The sequence below is a fragment of the Palaemon carinicauda genome, chromosome 37, assembly GCF_036898095.1.
Source record: "Palaemon carinicauda isolate YSFRI2023 chromosome 37, ASM3689809v2, whole genome shotgun sequence".
Classification (NCBI taxonomy): Eukaryota; Metazoa; Arthropoda; class Malacostraca; order Decapoda; family Palaemonidae; genus Palaemon; species Palaemon carinicauda.
In genome coordinates, this window is record NC_090761.1 from 48,562,995 (window position 1) to 48,584,358 (window position 21,364).

At 44.5% G+C, this 21,364-nt stretch overlaps 1 protein-coding gene across 2 annotated transcripts in view; it reads left to right on the plus strand.

Annotated features, from left to right (window-relative positions):
- Window positions 1–21,364, plus strand: part of LOC137629082 (dnaJ homolog subfamily C member 17) — a 102,969-nt gene that overhangs the window by 20,480 nt on the left and 61,125 nt on the right. The gene's annotated exons all lie outside the window — the stretch shown is intronic.

Sequence of the window (21,364 nt, forward strand, 5' to 3'; positions counted from 1 at the left end):
TATCCACCATCCATCTTCAACACATGCCCATACCATCTCAGTCGTGACACTATTATCATTTCTGTAATCTTTACTACACCTACCATTCTTATTTCATCATTTTCCAATCTTGCAAACAGTGATATTCCCATAATCTACCTTAGCATTATCATATGTGTTCTCTCAAGCTTTGTTTCCTCTTTTCGTCTTAAAGGCAAAGCTTCTGATCCATACATTAACCCCTATACCAAGGGACTTCCCCCAATTTTTTGGGGGTAGCCAACATCAAACAAATGAAAAAAAAAGGAGATCTTTCCTCTCTGTGCTCCTCCCAGCCTGACAAGGGACTCAACTGAGTTTGGCTGGTACTAATAGGGTGCCACAGCCCACCCTCCCCCATTATCCACCACAGATGAAGCTTCATAACACTGAATCCCCTACTGCTGCTACCTCCGCTGTCATCCAAGGTGACTGGAGGAAGCAGCAGGGCCTACCGGAACTGCGTCACAATCGTTCATCATTCATTCCTATTTCTAGCACGCTCTCTTGCCTCGCTTACATCTATCCTCCTATCACCTAGACCTTTCTTCACTCCATCCATCCACCCAAACCTTGGCCTTCCTCTTGTACTTCTCCCATCAACTCTTGTATTCATCACCTTCTTTAGCAGACAGCCATTTTCCATTCTCTCAACATGGCCAAACCACCTCAACACATTCATATCCACTCTAGCTGCTAACTCATTTCTTACACCCGTTCTCACCCTCACTACTTCGTTCCTAACCCTATCTACTCGAGATACACCAGCCATACTCCTCATACACTCCATCTCAAACACATTCAATTTCTGTCTCTCCGTCACTTTCATTCCCCACAACTCTAATCCATACATCACAGTTGGTACAATCACTTTCTCATACAGAACTCTCTTTACATTCATACCCAACCCTATATTCTATACCACTCCCTTCATTGGCTGCAACACTTTGCATCCTTCACTCACTCTCTGACGTACATCTGCTTCCACTCAACCATTTGCTGCAACAACAGACTCCAAGTACTTAAACTGATCCACCTCTTCAAGTAACTCCATTTAACATGACATTCAACCTCGCACCACCTTCCCTTCTCGTACATCTCATAACCTTACTCTTACCCACATTAACTTTCAACTTCCTTCTCTCACATACCCTTCCAATAACGGTGGTGTTATTACTGTGCTATAGATCTTGACTTTTACCTTGATTGGCATTTTCTTATCACATACCACTCCTGATACCTCCCTCCACTTTCCCCGTGTTGCTTTTATCATATTCTCAACTTCAGTCTTACATCCTCCCTCCTGATTTATAGTAGATCCCAACTATCTAAATGGTTTTACCTGATTTATAACTGCTCCTATACTATCATGTATGGCTATCATGTCCCTACCTTCCTTACTGCTAACCATAGCTTCAGTCTTATCCAAATGTACCCTCAAGCCATCCCTTTCCAAATTTTTTTGCCCCTCTGCCACCCTTCTCTTTAATTTTTCCTCATTTTGAACAGTAATCACCAAATCATCTGCATTTAGTAATCCCACAACTCTTTATTTCTGATCCCTTCACTTAACTCATCTAAGACCAAGACAAATAAACACGGGCTTAAAGCTGACCCCTGGTGTAATCAACACTAACTTCAAAGGTTTATGTTTCTTAAACAGATGTTATTACTTTTGTCGTTGTTCTTTTGTATATCATCTCTACCATTCTTACTAACTTCTCTGGGACTTTCCTCTTCCTCAAGCACCAAAACATCACTTCTCTGGGTATTCTATCATAAACCTTCTCTAAATCTACTAAAGCACAGAAGAGCTTCTTGTTTACCTCTAGCCTTTTTCTCTGTAACTGCCTTACTATGAGCAAGATATCCACAGTCCCTCTCCCCTTCATGAATCCATACTGCTGTTTCCCAATCTTTACAATCTCTCTTAATCTCTCATCTAGCACCCTCTCTAAAACTTTCAAACCATGCTCTGTTAGTTTAATTCCGCTGTAGTTACCGCATTCCATGATTTCCCCTTTCTACGTAAATATAGATACCATTAGACTCTCCTCCCAGACTTTAGGCATTATTTCCTCTACCCATATTGCTCTTAATAAATCCAATATCTATTCATCCCCCTCTGTAGCTAGTATCTTGACCATTTCAATTTGAAACTTTGATGGGCCTGGTACTTTACCATTCTTCATTTTATTCAATGCCCAATTCACTTCTGTATTCTTTGTCTCCATCACTGGCCCCTCCACCCTTTGTGCTTCTCTAGCTCCACTTTCTCATTTTCAGTATTCAATAGTTGCTCATAATATTTTTTCCATATCCTCCTAATGTCATCATCCCCATGCAATATATTTCCATCTCTATCACTGATGTCTAGTACCAGTTGCCCCAAATCCTGTCTTTGCCTTTTCCTCAAGTTTGAAATCTCGTAGATATCCTTTTCTCCTTGCTTTGTTTCTGGCCTTTCATTTAACTACTGTACCGTTCTTCCATTAGCTATACCTACTTTCCTCCTAGAATCTTCTTCCTCTTCTCTGTACTGTTCCTCTGCTCCCGGTGTCTCCTACTTTCCAGTCCTTTAATGCTTTTGATTTTCTTTTAACGGATTTTTGCACCTCTCTTCCACCACCACTTTTCTCCTTTTGACACACCATATCCGCTGGGTCTTCCCACTAATTCCTTTGTTTCCCCTACGCTTATTTCTTTCATACCCAACCAGATATTTTCCACTGTTACCATGTTCAATCTCTTAAGTTTAACCTCTCCAGTCATCTCTCTCTCTCTCACAATTCTCCTAAATTGCTCACGCTTTTTTCCTTTAAGGTCCCAAACCTTAATTTTAAATATTTAACTTAGCCGGTGAATATATAATAGCTGCTGCTCAGCGGCTCGACAGAAAACACACTCAAAAACTCGCGAGCGATCGCTATGAAGGTTGCGGGTGTGCCCACCAGCGCCAACTATCGGCCAGATACCACTCCTGCATGTAAACAAACCTTTCAATTCTTCTCTGTCGACCTTGACGACAAGACGTATCAATACTCGCTGTATAACCTGGAGTTTTCTCAACATATTTGGTGAAGTACTTCATTTTGGTTTGAGCTTTTGCAGTGCAGGTGTTTTTCCTCAACTTAAACTCTTGAATTCTTTATTGGACAGATTTAATTGTTGATGACTTGGATTGTTTTTTGGACTTTCTTTGACTAATTCAAAATGGCTGACCCTTCACAAGTACCTAGATTTCGTAAGTGTAATGCTAGGGACTGTAATAGGCGTCTTCCAAAGGCATCTCTCGACCCACATACTGTGTGTTCCAATTGTCGGGGTAAAACCTGTCAATTGGGAGATCGGTGTGAGGAATGCGTGGGCCTTTCGGAATTCGATTGGCTCGAATACGATAAGTATGCACGTAGGCTAGAGAGAGATAGGGTAAGGAGGAGTTCCTCTAGGTCAGTAGATTTTTCCTCTCCACATGCCCCTGAACCTAATCCTTCCCCTGTAGTGGTTGTACCTAACCCCCCTTCTGGCACTCAGGAACCATCTATGCAAGACATGTTACGTGCTATTCATGCCTTGGGGGAAAGAGTTGAAGCGTTAGCAACTGATCGTAATCAACTCATGGCTGACGTTAAAGAGCTTAAGTGTCAGAGTGCCACAGCGGAAAATAGTGGGAAAGTGATTAGTGCGCAAAGTGTTGTGAACAGTGTTGCGACCGAGGGTTCGTCTGTTCGTGCCTGTCGTTCACCTAGTCCGAGACCTCTTGCAAGCTCCCAAGCCCAGGGGAGAAGTAATGTCGTACGACTTATGGGTTCGAGAGGCCTTGATCAGCGAACAGACGTTCCCTCTATGGTATCAGGCGTATCTCACCAAGATCGCCCCTACCATAAGACGAGAGAGCCCATTTTCTCCTCGTCTTCCGAAGGCTTTTCGCATAAGAAACCGTGGAGCAAGGTTTCTAGGCCCCTTAAGCGAAAGTCGGTCCCTTCAGGACAGGTCCAGCGTCCTGGATGTAGTCATTGGGACAGTTCTGACCCGTTGCAGTCATCGGATGACTGCTCGCCGCCTAAGCAGCAACGTTACACAGGCTCAGAAAGTCTTGGTGTAGGCAAGGTTGTGCCGTCTCAGACGTTAACCCCGTCGTTTACCGCACCCATTCCCGTGGACCCTAAATGGGTTATACTGCAGGACATGCAGACTAAGCTCGCCTCCCTTATGGAAGACTATTCTGCCGATAAGGTTCACGTTGAGCCTAGCCGTTTATCTCATCGAGATCCTGGCCTTCAGCCGCCCAAACGAACCTTTGTGCGTCCTGTTGACGCTGGCGTAGCTAAGTCACGTCAGTCACGATATGTAGAGCCTCACTCGATGCGGTCTCGTGTTGATTTTCAGCCGCATTTGGACGTTAGGCCTCTTACTAATGCTCCTGTTGACGTTCAGGACGTTCGCCAACCATTGGAGTTGACTTGTTTTGACGCTGAGCGTCAACCACCGCAGTCTAGAGTTGTTTTGACTGCTCAGACTAGGCAGTCAAAACAGTCTCGAGTGGACGCCGAGCGTCCTCACGCACCTGTTGTTGTTGACAGTTCACAGACTGTTAAGCAGTTACATGACGTTGCGTCCTGGTCCGCTACTAATGCACCAGTGCGTGTGGACGCTGCGTGTCAAGCATTGCCAACCCCTTTGCTTGTTTCTCAGCAGTTGTCAGATGAGGATCCGTCAGATGAGGACGTTGCTGACCCTCAGCATGATGATCATCCTTCGGATGTAGACGAACCCAGAACAGTTCCTCCATCAATGGACTTTAAGAAAGTCATGTTAATTTTTAAGGAGTTGTTTCCCGATCACTTCGTCGCTGTTGCTCCTCGTTCGCCGCCGTCTGAGTTTGTTCTAGGCGTACCTGCTAACATGCCAGCCTTTACAAAACTTGTGCTCTCTCGCTCTTCCAAGAGAGCTTTACTGCTTTTAGGCGACTGGTTGGAAACCAAGAGGAGTTTGGGGAAGACGGCCTTTGCCTTCCCTCCGTCTAAACTCTCATCTAGATCGAGCGTCTGGTATGCCACGGGAGAAGTTCTCGGCTTAGGAGTCCCTGCCTCTGCCCAGGGCGACTTCTCAAGCCTTGTAGACTCTCCCCGCCGCCTAGCCATGAGACGCTCGAAGATTAGTTGGTCCTCCTCGGACCTTGACCATCTGCTGAAAGACATTTACAGAGCCTTTGAAGTTTTCAACTTCCTTGACTGGTGTTTGGGAGCCTTAAGTAGGAAAATCTCATCGGCTGATAGAGATGTCTCCTTACTGATTATGTCCTGTATGGATAAAGCCATCCGCGATGGTTCCAATGAGCTCTCCTCCTCTTTTACGTCGGGAGTCCTAAAGAAGCGAGAGTCCCTTTGCTCTTTTCTGTCGGCAGGAGTTACTCCCTGTCAGAGATCTGAACTGCTCTTTGCTCCCTTATCAAAGTTTTTGTTCCCGCAACAATTGGTTAAGGATATAGCTTCTTCACTCGTGCAGAAGGACACCCATGACTTGGTTGCGTCCTCTGCTCGCAAAGGGACTCCTTCGACATCCTTTTCTGCAAGACCTAGGATAGACACTCCGGCGTCTAGATTTATTCCGCCCTTTCGTGGCAGAGCTCCCAGCAGGGGAAGTACTTGTGCCGAGGGAAAGAGAGGAAAGAAGAGAGGAGCCAAGTCCTCACGTGGCAGAGTCTGACTGCCCGCAGCCTCAGACAGCAGTAGGAGCCAGACTGAAGAACTTCTGGCAAGCCTGGGAGAAGAGGGGCGCAGACCAGCAATCTGTGAGGTTGCTCAGAGAGGGGTACAAAATTCCATTTGTACGCAAACCTCCTCTAGCGACTTCCCCCATCGACCTCTCTCCCAGGTACCGAGAGGAGTCAAAGAGACAAGCCCTGAACCTAGAAGTGTCTCTTTTGCTAGAGAAGGGAGTGGTGGTGAAAGTCTCGGACCTTCAATCACCGGGGTTTTACAACCGTCTCTTCCTAGTACCGAAGAAGACAGGAGGTTGGAGACCGGTGCTAGACGTCAGTGCACTCAACGTCTTTGTTACGAAGACAAAGTTCACCATGGAGACCACGAAATCAGTCTTAGCAGTGGTCAGAAAGGGAGACTGGATGGTCTCTCTCGACCTAAGAGACGCATACTTCCACATCCCCATACACCCAGATTCCCAACCTTTTCTGAGGTTTGTTTTCAACAATGTGGTATACCAGTTTCGGGCCCTGTGCTTTGGCCTAAGTCCTGCTCCTCTCATGTTTACGAGGCTTATGAGGAATGTAGCAAAATTCCTCCATTTATCGGGAATCCGAGCCTCCCTGTACTTGGACGACTGGCTTCTCAGAGCCTCGTCCAGTCATCGCTGTCTGCAGGATCTTCATTGGACATTGGATCTGACCAAGGAATTGGGACTTTTGGTCAACCTAGAAAAGTCCCAGCTGATTCCATCCCAAACTATACTGTATTTAGGGATGGAGATTCGCAGTCCAGTTTTTCGGGCTTTTCCGTCTGCCCCCCGAATAGAGCAAGCCCTGCTCAAAGTCCAACTGATGTTGAAGAGAGAACGATGCTCAGTCAGGAATTGGATGAGTCTAGTAGGAACTCTATCATCCCTGGAGCAGTTTGTCTCTCTAGGAAGGCTACACCTTCGACCTCTCCAGTTCCATCTAGCTTTTCACTGGAAAAAGGACAAGACGTTAGAGACGGTCTCAATCCCGATCTCCGAACCAGTAAAGGCATGCCTGAATTGGTGGAACGACAATATCAGTCTGAGAGAGGGACTTTCCCTAGCAGTTCAGAACCCAAACCACGTACTATTCTCAGACGCGTCGGATTTGGGTTGGGGTGCGACCCTGGACGGTCGGGAATGCTCAGGTCTGTGGACCTCAAGTCAAAGGAGCATGCACATCAACGGCAAGGAGCTTTTGGCAGTCCACCTGGCCTTGATGAACTTCGAGAGTCTCCTTCGAAACAAAGTGGTAGAGATCAACTCCGACAATACCACAGCCTTGGCATACATTTCCAAGCAAGGAGGCACCCACTCCCTGACGCTGTACGAGATCGCAAGGGACCTGCTCATTTGGTCAAGAGATCGAGGCATCTCCCTGTTAACGAGGTTTATCCAGGGCGACTTGAACGTCTTAGCAGACTGCCTCAGTCGGAGGGGTCAGGTAATTCCTACGGAATGGACCCTCCACAAGGACGTGTGCAAGAGTCTTTGGGCGACTTGGGGTCAACCCACCATAGACCTCTTTGCAACCTCGATGACCAAGAGACTTCCAATCTATTGCTCTCCAGTCCCGGACCCAGCAGCAATACACATAGACGCATTTCTTCTAGATTGGTCTCATCTGGACCTATATGCATTCCCACCATTCAAGATTGTCAACAAGGTACTGCAGAAGTTCGCCTCTCACGAAGGGACAAGGTTGACGTTAGTTGCTCCCCTCTGGCCCGCGAGAGAGTGGTTCACCGAGGTACTTCGATGGCTGGTAGACTTTCCAAGGAGTCTTCCTTTAAGAGTAGATCTGTTACGTCAGCCCCACGTAAAGAATGTACACCAAAGCCTCCCCGCTCTTCGTCTGACTGCCTTCAGACTATCGAAAGACTCTCTAGAGCTCGAGGCTTTTCGAAGGAGGCAGCCAGTGCGATTGCAAGAGCGAGGAGAGCTTCTACCATTAGAGTATACCAGTCGAAGTGGGAAGTCTTCCGAGACTGGTGCAAATCAGCATCTGTATCCTCGTCCAGTACCTCTGTAGCCCAAATCGCTGATTTTCTCTTACACCTGAGAAAAGTTCGCTCCCTTTCAGCTACCACGATCAAGGGCTACAGGAGCATGTTGGCTTCGGTCTTTCGGCATAGAGGCTTAGATCTTTCCAACAATAAAGATCTACAAGATCTCCTTAAGTCTTTTGAAACCTCTAAGGAACGTCGTTTGGCTACTCCTGGATGGAACTCAGACGTGGTCCTAAGGTTCCTCATGTCAGACAGGTTTGAGCCATTACATTCAGCCTCCCTGAAGGATCTCACTCTTAAGACTCTTTTCCTGGTGTGCTTGGCCTCGGCTAAAAGAGTCGGTGAACTTCAGGCCTTCAGTAAGAACATCGGCTTTTCTACAGAAAAAGCCACTTGTTCTCTTCAACTTGGTTTCCTGGCCAAAAATGAACTGCCTTCTCGTCCTTGGCCTAAATCTTTTGATATTCCTTGCTTATCAGAGATCGTAGGCAACGAACTGGAAAGAGTGTTATGTCCCGTTAGACCTCTTAAGTTCTATTTAGCTCGTACTAAGCCATTACGAGGTAAATCTGAAGCGTTATGGTGTTCGGTTAAGAAACCATCCTTACCTATGTCAAAGAATGCTTTGTCATATTTTATCAGATTTTTAATACGAGAAGCTCATTCCCACTTGAATGAGGAAGACCAATCTTTGCTTAAGGTTAAGACGCACGAAATTAGAGCTATAGCAACCTCCGTGGCCTTCAAGCAAAATAGATCTCTGCAAAGTATCATGGACGCTACTTTTTGGAGAAGCAAGTCAGTGTTCGCGTCATTTTACTTGAAAGATGTCCAGACTCTTTACGAGGACTGCTACACACTGGGTCCATTCGTTGCAGCGAGTGCAGTAGTGGGTGAGGGTTCTACCACTACACTTCCCTAATTCCAATATCCTTTTTAATCTGTCTCTTGAAATGTTTTTAATATTGTTTTTTATGGGTTGTACGGAAGGCTAAGAAGCCTTTCGCATCCTGGTTGATTTGGCGGGTGGTCAAAGTCATTTCTTGAGAGCGCCCAGATTAGGGGTTTTGATGAGGTCCTGTTAGTATGGGTTGCAACCCTTCATACTTCAGCTCCTGGAAGTCTTTCAGCATCCTAAGAGGATCGCTGGGCTCCGTGAGGAAGACAGACTTACAAGGCAGAGTAATCGTCTAAGTCAACTTCCTTACCAGGTACCTATATATTTTGGTTTTGTTATATTGATAACTGTCAAAAACTCTTAGCATATACGCTGTAAACTTAATTAACTCTGGTCTCTACCCACCGCCTTGGGTGTGAATCAGCTATTATATATTCACCGGCTAAGTTAAATATTTAAAAATGATATTTTAATTATAAAATAAATTTTTGAATATACTTACCCGGTGAATATATAAATTAAAGGCCCTCCCTTCCTCCCCAATAGAGACGCAGCGGGACGAGAAGAATTGAAGGGTTTGTTTACATGCAAGAGTGGTATCTGGCCGATAGTTGGCGCTGGTGGGCACACCCGCAACCTTCATAGCGATCGCTCGCGAGTTTTTGAGTGTGTTTTCTGTCGAGCCGCTGAGCAGCAGCTATTATATATTCACCGGGTAAGTATATTCAAAAATTTATTTTATAATTAAAATATCATTTTTAGATCTTCTCTTTCTCTTCTTGGGTTTTCTACCTCTCATTTTAAAAGCCATCACTACTATAGTCTATTTTTTTTAGCGGTGCATATTTGTACCGACTCACAGGGGTGCCCTTTTAGCTCGGAAAGGTTCCTGATACCTGATTGGTCGGAAGTATTTTTGTCCGAACACCTTCATTGTTCTCGAATAATTACCAAGTAATGTGAATTGAAACTTATTTATTAACCTATATTTCTCCATCAGATATATGTTTTGTCAATAAACAATGAGAAAGAATAAATATATTATAAAGAATCGTCTTGGTAAGTCTAAATTTAATAACACAATCCGCCGAAGTCAACGACAGCAGCTTGTTTTCGGATGCACACTTTGTAATTTTGTAATTTTTCACATATTTTAACACAAATTGGGATAAATTACACTCAGCATAGGTTAAACATGTTATTATAAACTTTCTTTGAATACCAGAATTTACCAAAAACATGGAATTAATAAAACCCGATATTTGTAAAAACTTATGGGGAGGTAAAAGAACAGCCTGTAGCGGCCTGGCGGGAAAACAATCCCTTCTGACTCGTAGACACAGTTTTTTTTTTTTTCTTTCGTAATAAAGTTCGGCCTATTCCTTTCAGTTTAAATAGTCTTGCATTGTCTCTCTTCGTATTATTTTGCTTAGTATTTTTCCACATTCCTGTTCCTCACCTAATATCTATCTATTTTCCCTGATATCCTTTCTTTCATATAGGCCTATGTGATATCCGCACTACGATTCCTTATGTTTTGTACCTTACGTCAGTAAGTATGTAAATAATAATAACAACGTAAATTTTATGTTGTGTAGCAAGTATAACCTATTCTGTAAACCTGAAATTAAGCATTGTATTTTTTTTTATTCCCGCCTCTACACTATTTTAATGAGACTAGCACGCGCTTCCCTTCAAGCCATCACTTTCGACAAAGGATAAGAAATAAGGAATCGTAGTGCGGATATCCCATATATGAAAGAAGAGATATCAGGGAAAATAGATAGATATTAGGTGAGGAACAGGAATGTGGGAAAATACTAAGCAAAATAATACAAAGAGAGACAATGCAAGGCTATTTAAACTGAAAGGAATAGGCCGAACTATATTACGAAAGAAAAAAAATTGGTCTACGACAGTCAGAAGGGATTGTTTTCCCGCCAGGCCGCTACAGGCTGTTCTTTTACCTCCCCATAAGTTTTCAAAAATATCGGGTTTTATTAATTCCATGTTTTGGTTAAATTTTTGTATTCAAAGAAAGTTTATAATAACATGTTTAACTTATGCTGAGTGTAATTTATCCCAATTTGTGTTAAAATATGTGAAAAATTACAAAATTACAAAGTGTGCATCCGAAAATAAGCCGTTGTCGTTGACTTCGGCGGATTGTGTCATTAAGTTTAGACTTACCAAGACGATACTTTATAATATATTTATTGACAAAACATATATCTGATGGAGAAATATAGGTTAATAAATAAGTTTCGATTCACATTACAGTACTTGGTAATTATTCGAGAACAATGAAGGTGTTCGGACAAAAATACTAACGACCAATCAGGTATCAGGAATCTTTCCGAGCTAAAAGGGCACCCCTGTGAGTCGGTGCAAATATGCACCGCTATAAAAAATAGACTATAGTCTATGTTGTTAAACACAAGTTTCCCTCAAAATTACTTTACAGTTAATCACATTTTTCTTGTCTGCTTCTCTAACAGATGTGTAATCTATTTGGCTTCTACTCCTCCATTTTCATAGGTTATCATGTACTTATCCAACTTCTGAAACTAGGTGTTCATAAATGCCAATTCAAAACTCTCAGCCATCTCTAATATATACTCCCCATCTTCATTTCTAATTACAAACCCATGGCTTTTACCAATCTCCTCATATCGATCCCTTCTCTTCCCCACTCTACCTTCCATGTCTGCTCCTATGATTGTTTTCTCTTCCTCTTTCAGTTATAATAGCAACCTCAAATTCTATTCTACATAATTCTTTTATTTGTTCTTGACAACCCATTCGAGGGGCATATGGTGAAATTATATATAATAAATGATCCCCTATTATTATTGGGATCTTTAAAAGCCTATCATTTATTCTCATTACTTCTACCACTTTTTTCTTACGGTTATTACCTATTATGACCCCATTCCATTTCTTCCCTCTCCTGACCCACTCTAATAGAGTTTATAACCATTTCCTATATCTGTAATTCAATTTCCTTTCCATCTAATCTTCTTTAGACACAAGACATCTTTCTTACTCTTCTCCATCACATCCACTATCTCCCTTAATCTTCCCGTTAGTGTACCAATATTCAAAGTACCTGCTCTGATTTTCCATTCTGTCACTAGCTTCTTTGGCCGTAGTTATGAACCCTGCGGTACCTCTTGTCCAATTATCACGCCAGTAGGGGGATCCTGACGCGCGTCACTTACAAGGTACCCCCCTGCCCGCATCCATACTTCATATAGCATCAGGTATGGTCAATAATTTGTCAGAGGGTTCTCACAATCGCATGCCCTTGCAGTCATAAATCACAGTTATTGGCGGTGGGTGTAGCCTTTGACTAATAGTCCAACTGCAAGGCAGCAGTTTCCACAGTTATTGGCAGTGGGCATAGTTTTTTGTTAGAAAGCAAGACTACAAAGCAGCAGCTGTCTATTTAGTCCCTCTCTATTACATGCAGGACTTACGGTGGTAGTACTGTACTCTTTTATCCCTATGGTAGGGGTGTAAGAGTACAGACAGACTTTTACGCTCTTAATCAAACTTTTAATTTTCTTTTTCTTTCCTGAAGTAAATGCTGGCTGTTGATTGTTATGATTGTGAAGCAAGACGCTCATATGTGTGAGGATGGACTTTCATCCCATTTTTTAAACTGGCTGTAGATCCACATTCTCTCTGTGCTTCTTGCTATGGGCACGTTTGATTGCAATCACTCGAGTGTGCTGAGAGTTGGGTGTGGCCTCTTGTGCAGTGTCTGGTTTATTCTTTTTGAGGGAAAGGAAGAGAAATTAGTTTTTTCCTTAAACTCACTGTTGCGTTGGCTTCCACCAATCATGCAATTACACCCCTGCCTCGGTCCCCAGGGAATATGCGTCAGTAGCAAAGAGCCCTCGGAGTCACTTTGGCAGTCTTTCAGGTTCTGGTGGCGTGTAGGGCTCCCATAGAGTTTGCTGCACCATATCAGAGATTGGAGGCTCTTATGACAATCAATGAATTACAGCAAAGCCTATCCGTAGCTGCGCATGGCGCCCAGCATTGGGGTTGCTCCGGTAACCAACCATAGTGCAACAGAGCCCATTTTCTTTTATTATTGTTTGGTCGTAGAAATCAGAACTAGAAGTGTTAGCCAATTTAAATGACTCATGTTTTTATAGCTAGGAAAAATTGAAACTGTTTCTAAAATATGTAGTTTTGAAGAAATTGTATGATGATTTAGATTGTTTATATCAGATTCCAGTACTAAGTTTAGCAGTTACATGGAAATTCAATATAGTGCTCTAGAAAAAGAAACAACAATATTCTTTTGAGCAAAAGTGTTATGGATGATCAAAAATATTGTTTAATAACAACCTCTCATTTAGGACCTACAGTATATTCGATAAGAAACATCTACCACAAGTAGCTAAACAGGTTCAAATTAAGTGTCAGTTTGGTTTGATACTCAGGCTATCATATCCTCCAAACTTTAGACCTTGCTATGCATTTCCAGAGCAGGGCTCTCAGGGTTCTTTTTCTACTCCATCTTGTATGCACAGTGGTGTTTCCTTTGTATTTCAATGGTCCAGAAAAATTTGCTGCCTTTACACTAGAAGTCTGGTCTTTATTAAAAAAGATGGGTTTAGAAAAGTTCCAGTACCCTCCCCCCGTTTTGCTATTGTCTTTCTGGTCCCAAAGTTATTTGAGGTATGGTCTCCAGTTTTGGATGGATCAAGCCAAAACTAGTTTCCTGATTATGAAATTTTTAATGGAAGCTTCCTTGTCAGTAGGAGTTGCCATTCAGAGAGGAGTAGGTATATTCCATTTTCTTGTCAAATGCATACTGTAATTCACTGAAGTTCCTGGTAGTACTGAAGTTTCCTGTTCAGGGACAAGCTTTTCCAACTCACTTGGCTATGTTTTGGCCTATGCTCTGCTTTACAAGTAGTCACAAGCAGGATGGTTCTTTTAGGAGGGAAACGGCTACGTCTTATGGTATGGTTGAAAAAATCATGATTTTTTCTAAAAAGAAATTTAAAAAATCAATTCATTAGATTCAAATCAGGTTTTTCAATATTAAACTTACCCGATAATCATGTAGCTGTCAACTCCGTTGCCCGACAGAATTCTATGGAGGGATACGCCAGCTATCACAATACTAGAAGGGGGTGTACTTACCAGCGCCACCTGTGGCCAGGTACTCAATCATTTGTTGTTGACACCTCCTCAATTATTCCTCTGTCGTGCTTCCGGCTAGACGTTCTGGGATACGCTCATGGTCTTCGAGTTTATTCATGGATATTTGGTGAAGTATTCTCTTAGATTAACGGCTGTCGCATACTGGAATCCTTTTTATATTAGCTAGTTAGCTTTTATATAAATACTGATTAACGGTTAATGAATTTTTGCTTGTTTTTGGATCACCCTTTGACTTACTCTTTGAAACAAGATGTCTGACGTTTCGCAAGCTCCCTCCCATAGACGATGTAGGTCTTGCAATAGGCGTATTCCGAAGGTCTCGGTAGATCCTCACACCGCTTGTTCTGACTGTAGGGACAGGCCCTGTCTATTAGAAAATCGGTGTGAGGAGTGCGCCGGACTTTCGGAATTGGATTTTGTACGTCTTTTAAAATATTCATCCAAGTTAGAGAGAACTAGAGTTAGGAGAAGTTCTTCTCACTCTTCTATGTTTTCCTCACCTCATGATCCCCTACCTTTTCCTACCCCTGTAGTGGCTACCCCCGAACCTACTGTGTGCCCTCCGCCTGATATGTCAACTGTTTTGCGTGCTATTCAGGCTTTAGGAGATAAAGTAGAATCAGTGGTAAGTGACCATAAGTCTCTGATGGCCGAGGTTAAAGAACTGAAGGTCAAGAGTGCAGTGGGTGGAAATAGTGCCAGTGCTGTGACGAGTGCTAGTGTCTGTGCAGTGCCAAGTGCTAGTGGTGCCAGTGTGGTGCGTGAGGATTTTTCTGTGCGAGCCAGTCGTTCTCCCAGTCCGGGACCTCTTGCAAGCTCCCATGCCCAGGGGAGAAGCAATGTCGAAGGGCTTAAGGGTTCGACAGGCCTTGTTAGGCGCACAGAATTATCCTCGGTGGTTGCGGGCGTGTCTTCCTTAGACCGTCACTCCCACCTGCAGACGATTGAGCCCGTCTTCTCGTCCGCTGATCTTCATGCAGGGAAGAAACGTTGGTCTCAGGTCTCGAGACCGATTAAACGTAGAGTTCAGTCAGCGAGTGCTCAGCCAGGTTGTAGTCATTGGCTCAGCTCCGACTCGCCTCTGTCATCGGTCGACTGTACTCCGCCCAAGAGGAGTAAGGTTCTGCCTATACAGACCCCGACTGTGACTTTACCTCAGTCTGTTATCGTTTCTGCCGACCCCAAGTGGACCCTGCTTCAGTCCATGCAAGTTCAGCTTTCGGACTTGATGCGTGAGTGTCGGGCTGAGAGTGTTGCACCGCCTGCACTCCCTCCACCTGTTCTCGCTCCGCCTGTGCTCGCCCAGCCTGCACCTGCTCCGCCTGTGCTCGCCCAGCCTGCACCTGCTCCGCCTGGTCGCAGCACCATCTGCCAGGCGTACGATGTTGAACCACTTTCGGAGTTTGCTGTTCACAGTGTTGTTCAGCCTCAGCCTTCTTTAAGGCAACCCTTGCTTTGGGATCAGGAGAGTTACACTCTTCCTCCTCCTCCCCTTGCTGCTCCCCCAGTGGTGCAACTCTCGGTTGGGGTACAACAACCTCTCCCCTCCGTGAGTCTGTCTGCTCAACCAGCGCTGCACCGAGTTCAACCCTCATCTAGGCAAGCTCATCTACACCATGGACTTGCGCCTCAGGAGCCTCAGCTTGCTAGAACTTTACCTTGTTCTGCGCAGCCTCAACCTTCTCATGCTCCACTCATCTCTCAGGAACAGGAACGGACTACTCCGCCTCCGTCCTCCGCTCAGCTTGTGCAAGCCTTGGGTGCAACTCTTGCTAGGAGTCAACCTCCTTCACCCATGCACCTGCCTTCTGCTCCGACTGTTGTTCAGCCTATGCAGTCTGAACCTCAGGTTTTCCCTCAAGTTGAGGAAACCTCTGTTATTGTTCCTACCCGTTCTGACTCTGCGGTTCAGCATTCTGGTCCTTTTGCTTCGCTACCTTCTGCTGATGAAGTGTCGGATGATGAGGAGGCACATCTTGATCCCTCATCAGACGTGGAGGAGTCTAAGCTTTCTCCATTGTCTGTTGATTTTAGAAAGGTCTTGGCTCTACTCAGGGAGCTTTACCCTGACCACTTCGTCTCTGCTGTTCCCCGCTCTCCTCCATCTGAGTTTTCGCTAGGCGTACAACAAGCTAAGTCGAGCTATACTAAGCTTGTCCTAGCTAGATCCTCCAAGAGGGCCTTAAGGACCTTAGGGGAGTGGCTTCAGTCTAAACAACACCTGGGCAAGACTTCCTTCATGTTCCCTCCAACGAAGCTCGCTTCGAAAGGTTGCGTTTGGTATGCCACAGGGGAAGCACCAGGCTTGGGAGTTCCTGCCTCTGCCCAGGCTGACTTCTCAAGTCTGGTGGACTCGCCTAGGAGGACTGCGATGAGACGCTCGAAGGTTTGTTGGACCTTCTCAGACCTGGATCATCTTCTGAAAGGGTTGTTCAGAGCTTTCGAAATGTTCAACTTTCTCGACTGGTGCCTGGGAGCCCTCAGCAAGAAAACATCTCCTGCGGACAAAGACTCTGCCATGCTAATTATGTCCTGCATGGATAAGGCTATCAGGGATGGATCGGGTGAGCTAGCGTCGTTATTTGTATCAGGGGTGTTGAAGAAAAGGGAACAACTGTGTACCTTCCTCTCAGCCAGCATTACACCGTGCCAGCGGTCACAGCTCCTTTTTGCTCCACTCTCAAAGTTCCTCTTTCCCGAGGAGCTAGTTAAGGACTTGTCGGCTGCCCTGATACAGAAGGACACGCACGATCTTGTAGCCTCATCGGCTCGTAAGTCTAAGGTTACCACCTCTGTCCCCAAGACTTATCGCTCCCCAGTGGCTGATACCCCGGCCACTAGGTTCATACCGCCCTTTCGTGGTAGAGCCCCCAGCCGAGGAAGCTCCCGTCCAGACTCTCACAGGGGCAAGTCTAGGAAAGGACCCAGGACATCTAAGGGAAAGCACTGACTCTCAGATTCTCCAGACAACAGTAGGAGCCAGACTCAAGATCTTCTGGCAAGCCTGGGAGAAGAGAGGTGCAGACGCACAGTCTGTCAGTTGGCTGAGGTACGGTTACAGGATTCCATTCTGCCTCAAACCACCTCTGACCACATCGCCCATCAACCTCTCTCCCAACTACAAAGAAGAGGACAAGAGGCTAGCATTGCAACAGGAGGTGTCGCTACTTGTGCAGAAGAAGGCAGTGGTTATTGTCCGGGACCATCAATCCCCGGGCTTCTACAACCGTCTCTTTCTTGTGGCCAAAAAGACAGGAGGTTGGAGACCGGTGCTGGACGTCAGCTCTCTCAACGAGTATGTCACCAAGCAGACGTTCACAATGGAGACGACCAAGTCGGTCTTAGCAGCGGTCAGACAGGAGGACTGGATGGTCTCGTTGGACTTGAAAGATGCATACTTTCACGTTCCCATTCATCCAGACTCCCAACCTTTCCTGAGATTCGTTTTCGGAAAGGTTGTCTATCAGTTCCAAGCCCTGTGTTTTGGCCTAAGCACAGCTCCTATGGTCTTTACTCATCTGATGAGGAATGTAGCGAAATTCCTGCACTTATCGAACATCAGAGCCTCCCTCTACCTAGACGACTGGCTGTTGAGAGCCTCCACGAGTCGTCGTTGTCTGGAGAACCTCTCTTGGACTTTAGATCTAATCAGAGACCTAGGTCTATTAGTCAATATAGAGAAATCTCAACTCATTCCCTCCCAATCCATTGTGTACCTGGGAATGGAGATTCAGAGTCGGGATTTTCGGGCTTTTCCATCGGCCCCCAGGATAAACCAAGCCCTAGAGTGCATCATGAGCATGCTGAAGAGGAGCAATTGCTCAGTGAGACAGTGGATGAGTCTCACAGGGACCCTCTCATCTCTGGCCCTGTTTGTCGAGCTAGGGAGACTCCACCTCCGCCCTCTTCAATTCCATCTTGCAGCTCATTGGGACAAGGGCTCGACTCTAGAAGCAGTCTCTATCCCTATCAACCAAGAGATGAAGACCACTCTCCGGTGGTGGAAGCACAATCTTCTTCTCAAGGAGGGTCTATCATTGGCCATCCAGACCCCCCATCTTCATCTCTTCTCGGATGCATCGGACTCGGGCTGGGGTGCGACCTTGGACGGACGGGAATGCTCAGGAGTATGGAACAAGGAACAAGGATTACTCCACATCAACTGCAAGGAACTGTTAGCAGTTCATTTAGCCCTGTTGAACTTCAAGTCCCTCCTGCTAGGCAAAGTGGTGGAGGTGAATTCAGACAACACCACAGCCTTGGCTTACATCTCCAAGCAAGGAGGGACCCATTCGAGGAGCCTTTACGAGATCGCAAGGGACCTCCTCATTTGGTCAAGAGGTCTAAACCTCACACTGGTCACGAGGTTCATCCAGGGCGATATGAATGTTTCAGCGGATCGCCTCAGCAGAAGGAATCAGGTCATTCCCACGGAATGGACCCTCCACAAGAGTGTGTGCAACAGACTTTGGACCTTGTGGGGTCAACCTACCATAGACCTGTTTGCCACCTCCATCACCAAGAGACTTCCGCTTTATTGTTCCCCTGTTCCAGACCCTGCAGCGGTTCATGTAGATGCTTTTCTTCTGAACTGGTCCCATCTCGACCTGTACGCATTCCCTCCGTTCAAGATTATAAACAAAGTTCTGCAGAAATTCGTCTCGCACGAAGGGACACGGCTGACGCTGGTTGCTCCCCTTTGGCCTGCAAGAGAATGGTACACAGAGGTACTTCAATGGCTAGTCGACTTCCCCAGGACTCTACCTCTAAGAGTGGACCTTCTACGTCAACCACACGTAGACAGGTTGCACCCAAACCTCCACGCTCTTCGACTGACTGCCTTCAGACTGTCGAAAGATTCGCTAGAGCTAGAGGCTTTTCGAAGGAGGCAGCCAGTGCGATTGCCAGAGCTAGAAGAATTTCCACTCGTAGAGTCTACCAGTCTAAGTGGGAGGTCTTCCGAAGCTGGTGTAGAGCCAATTCAATATCCTCTACCAATACCTCTGTGATCCAAATAGCTGACTTCCTTCTTCATCTTAGGAATGAGAGATCCCTTTCAACATCTACGATTAAAGGGTATAGGAGCATGTTGGCCTCAGTCCTCCGCCACAGGGGTTTGGACCTGTCTTCCAACAAGGACCTTCAAGACATTCTCAAGTCTTTTGAGACGTCTAAAGAACGTCGTCTTTCCACTCCAGGCTGGAATCTAGACGTAGTCTTAAGGTTCCTTATGACATCTAGGTTCGAACCTCTCCAGTCAGCTTCCTTCAAGGATCTTACCCTCAAGACTGCTTTTCTCGTTTGCCTTGCAACAGCTAAGAGAGTCAGTGAGGTTCATGCCTTCAGCAAGAACATTGGTTTCACAACCGAATCAGCTACATGTTCTTTTCAGCTTGGATTCCTAGCAAAGAACGAGCTTCCTTCACGTCCTTGGCCTAGATCGTTCGAAATACCTAGCCTCTCCAACATGGTAGGTAACGAACTAGAGAGAGTTCTTTGCCCTGTCAGAGCTCTCAAATATTATCTGAAGAGGTCTAAACCTATTCGAGGACAGTCAGAAGCCTTATGGTGTGCCATCAAGAAACCCTCGAGACCCATGTCCAAGAATGGGCTTTCGTACTATATAAGGCTTCTGATCAGAGAAGCACATTCTCACTTAAAGGAGGAAGACCTTGCATTGCTGAAGGTAAGGACCCACGAAGTAAGAGCTGTAGCTACTTCGTTGGCCTTTAATAAAAACCGTTCTCTGCAGAGCATTATGGATGCAACCTATTGGAGGAGCAAGTCAGTGTTTGCATCATTTTATCTGAAAGATGTCCAGTCTCTTTACGAGAACTGCTACACCCTGGGACCATTCGTAGCAGCGAGTGCAGTAGTAGGTGAGGGCTCAGCCACTACATTCCCTTAATCCCATAACCTTTTTAACCTTTCTCTTGAATACTTTTATTGTTGTTTTTATGGTTGTTACGGTAGGCTAAGAAGCCTTCCGCATCCTTGGATTTGGCGGGTGGTCTATTCATTCTTGAGAAGCGCCTGGGTTAAAGGTTTGGTAGAGGTCCTTTAGTAGGGTTGCAACCCCTTGTACTTTGGCACCTTTGGGTTGATTCAGCCTCCAAGAGGAACGCTGCGCTCAGTAAGGAAGACGAACTTTAAATAAAAGGCAGAGTAACGGTTCTATTCGACTTCCTTACCAGGTACTTATTATTTCATTGTTATTTGAGATAACTGTTATATGAAATTTGGGATACTTAGCTATCCTTTAATCATGTACACTGGTTTTCACCCACCTCCCTGGGTGTGAATCAGCTACATGATTATCGGGTAAGTTTAATATTGAAAAATGTTATTTTTATTAATAAAATAAATTTTTGAATATACTTACCCGATAATCATGATTTAATCGACCCTCCCTTTCCTCCCCAGAGAGAACCAGTGGACCGAGGAATAATTGAGGAGGTGTCAACAACAAATGATTGAGTACCTGGCCACAGGTGGCGCTGGTAAGTACACCCCCTTCTAGTATTGTGATAGCTGGCGTATCCCTCCATAGAATTCTGTCGGGCAACGGAGTTGACAGCTACATGATTATCGGGTAAGTATATTCAAAAATTTATTTTATTAATAAAAATAACATTTTTTTTATTTAAATAAATTTTCTTGATTTGAATTATTTTTTTCAATAATACCTATTTGCTGCTGCTGGTTATTTGTTTCAGTCTTATGAGGGTATTTTCTGGTATTGAACTTGATCTATGTTAATTTAACCATAGTTTGATATACATTACTCAAGATGAGTTTTTTCTCTTACAAACCAAAATTCAGACTACTGTAATGATTTAATCGGAGCCGACAAGTTTCAGTAACTAATACATAAATACACATATATACAGCAGTTTCATTTTAACATAGAATACACAGTACAAAATAGAACTAAAAACCTATTAAGGACTTCTCCATGTCCATGCTGTACTATCAACAAAACTTTTAATTCCTATTAAAGCTGTTGAACATATCAAGACCTTTATAATTTGTATACATTTCTTAAGAACACCAAGTCTTCCCAAAATGTTATAACCATTAACTAGGATTTTGTTCTTTTGTTGCAATACTTATAAATAGTAATTAGTTTTGGAAGTTTTCTTTTTTCCAAGGTAACTTCTGATATTATATTTCATTTTGATTTAAACCATGATTTTTTTAACTCTGATTTAAACCAATTTAAATCAAAACAACCCTGTCTTATGAGCACCTGGACTACTAGTTACTTCTTAGCTCTTCTCATACAGACCTCTCACAAATTTTCTGAGGATTTGTTTCTGCAAAAAAAAAATTGGAAGTAGCACAGCAGAGATGTCCCTCTCTTTGTTTTTCAGTATTTGATAGGCTGCAAATATATTTCTAATGATTGTTGCGTTGCACCATTGAATATAGTTTGTAGTTAGATAAGGTTGTTTTCTTTCTAATCAAGGTTGGGCTAAAGAAGGGATTTTTTTTATAACGGGAAGAGTAAAATTCC